Source organism: Capsicum annuum, chromosome 6, assembly GCF_002878395.1.
Source record: "Capsicum annuum cultivar UCD-10X-F1 chromosome 6, UCD10Xv1.1, whole genome shotgun sequence".
NCBI lineage: Eukaryota > Viridiplantae > Streptophyta > Magnoliopsida > Solanales > Solanaceae > Capsicum > Capsicum annuum.
In genome coordinates, this window is record NC_061116.1 from 147,861,574 (window position 1) to 147,864,399 (window position 2,826).

At 33.0% G+C, this 2,826-nt stretch overlaps 1 long non-coding RNA gene across 1 annotated transcript; it reads left to right on the top strand.

Annotated features, from left to right (window-relative positions):
- Positions 1 to 440: 440 nt before the first annotated feature.
- LOC107873108 lies at positions 441 to 2,626 on the top strand. Its single transcript, XR_001675102.2, has 2 exons — positions 441 to 996; positions 2,267 to 2,626. It is a non-coding gene; the product is annotated as an uncharacterized LOC107873108 (long non-coding RNA).
- Positions 2,627 to 2,826: the final 200 nt, after the last annotated feature.

Here is a 2,826-nt window from a genome sequence, read left to right on the forward strand (position 1 = left end):
TACGCATTATTTTGATATCAAATAAATATTAACGTGTCGCATTCATTATTTAAAAATATATAATTTATTTTTATACTATTATTTTTTACATTGTACAATATTTTACATAATTTTGCTAATATTTATTAAATCATTTTCGTAACTATACATACCCATAATTTACAAACATTGTCTATTATTATTATTATTATTATTATTATTATTATTATTATTATTATTACGCCTTTCCTACATTTATTTAATCGCAACCTAAGTCATTCAATTTGCTCAGCTTATGTAATTTCTAGCTTAATTCTTATTCAATTAATATCAATTTTAGCCAGAATTGATATCAATTTTGACCCCAAATTAAAATTTAATTATTGACATAATTTTAAATCACTATTACATTATTTTATTCTTACCTTTGATTAAAATTAATTCGACGACTGAGATCAAGTCACCTTTTCTTCCCTTAAACAAAACAACGAGCCCTAATCTCATTCTTTACCCTCAATCAGCCGCCACACCTCCAGAGCCCTCTCTCCTCACTCATCAGAAACAACAACTACATCAATCTGTCGCGGCCTACCACCAATCTACGGAACCCCACCTCCTTTCTCTCCTTTCTCTTTCTTTGGCGACTTCACCAAATGGCCATCGCTCAACCAACAAAACCCCAAAACAGCCACCGCTTCCACCGCCGACGAATCCAAGCCAATCGCACCGCCGTCCAGACAATACCGGAGCTCTGTTGGCAAACCTAACAAAAAACCACCGTCGCTGCTGCTCCATCGACGAAAACAACGAACCAAATGGTCCCAACAGCCGCCAACGCCCCAGCATCATCGATCTGCCGCCTCCGGGCTGACCATCGACCAGTCGCATTTTCCTCCTCTCTCTCTCACCGCTGTGGTTTCAGTCACCTACGAAACAGCCTAACGCCTCCATCACCAACCCACTGGTTTTCGCCGAAATATATTGCAATTTACGACAGATTCATAAGAATCCGTCCAGGTTTGATCTCTTAGTTAAAACTTAAAGTTGCACCTTTGCAACTTAAAACTTTTGGCATGACCGTAAGCCTTTAATCTTAACAAATTATATTCCAGGCTTATTAGTATCATAAACATTTAAGTTAAATTTAACCAATAACCATGACAATCCTGGGCAAAGTCTTCAAGACTTGAAAAACAGTGGCACCATAAATGCCAGTGCCAAGAATATTAAAGAGAGTCTTGCTCCCTTTTGAGATCTGTCTTCCCCCTTCATTCAACAAGTGTCTGATACACCACTATCAAGAAAATATAGCCTGCAATGCTATTTGCACATGGAAAAAAACCATACACCTGCTCACATATTTTGCCTTCATATTCTTGATTGCTAATAAGTTGATCATTCCCATATGAGATATTAAGTACTTGGTAATTGGAAGAATTTAGCCTTAGAACCTTGCCCTAGACCTTTCCAGTTAGAAAAATAAATGTGACAAAACATAGTGAAAGGCTTAACATTGCTGCCAAACAGTACAAGTTGTAAATCTACAATATGAGTTGGTGATATATCAAATGAATTTCAAATTTAGACAAGGGTACTTTTATAGATGAAATTTTGCAAAAAAAAATAAAGTTTTGCAAACAAGACAAAGGGTACTTATATAGTGAAAGTTCTGCACTAAAGATTAGGGTATTTTTAATAACGACAGTCTTGTGCTAACATGGATACTTTTGCTCACATGGATACTATTGATAGTGGAACAAAAGATTAGGGAAGTTTCTATTAGTGAGTTTTATAATTGAGTTTAAATTATATACGCTGTTAGTATAGAAATTCTTATATTATCATGTCATTTTTAGTTGTTTAGCAGGTAATTTGTCTTATTTTCAAGATTGTAGATTCACGTTTTAAGTGAACTTAATAGAAATATATATCTTTTAGGTGATTTATCAGTATAATAAAGTTTTTGTATATAACGTAAACTCTTTCCCAGTGAGTTGAAAATGGTTAAGTGTAGTTACTTGAAAATGGTTAAGTATAGTGACTTGAAATGTCAATTAGCTATTTTAAAATGGTTTGAGTGTAGTGACTTGAAATGTGTACTAGTAATTTGAAATATGAGTAAGTTATTTGAAAATTATTAAGTGTAATGACTTGAAAATGATTAAGTATTGTTACTTGAAATTGCGAACTTGTGACTTGAAAATGGTTTAGTTACTTGAAATTATGATTTGTATGCTCAGTTGAAATTATAAATTTGTATGCTTCAAATGCTGATTTGTATGCTCAGTTGCAGAATGAGCGACACAAAAATAAGAGGATGAGAAAGGAATTGGACTTGTTGATGAAGCATGGATATAAGAAATCATCTTCAAATGATGAACGCCCATCTCAAGAAGACAACCAAGCTCTTATGAGGATGAAAGTGATGATGACTCTGATGACGTGAATGAAAGTGATTATAATCTTGATAATGTGAATGAAAGTGATTCTGACCCTAATGGTTGATAGTTTTATTGAGGATTTAAGTTTGAAATGTTATGTTATGGACCATTTAAAAATCATACATTATTAGTGTGGATGTTATGAATTATGTTTATTTGTTAGCTATAATGGTTTACATTAGACTTGTGTTGAATGATGTTTTTGAGAATTATTGGTGGTTTCAAATAGATTTTTGAGTAATTGTGAAATGATTTTAGTGATTTATCTATGAATTATTACTTGGAGATTTCATGTGGATGTACATGCTAAATATTCATAAAAATTTTCTTAAGATAATACACCGTAGCAGTAGTACTGATGCTGCAATAATAAAAGTGTCATTGTAGCGATACACAAACTCATCCT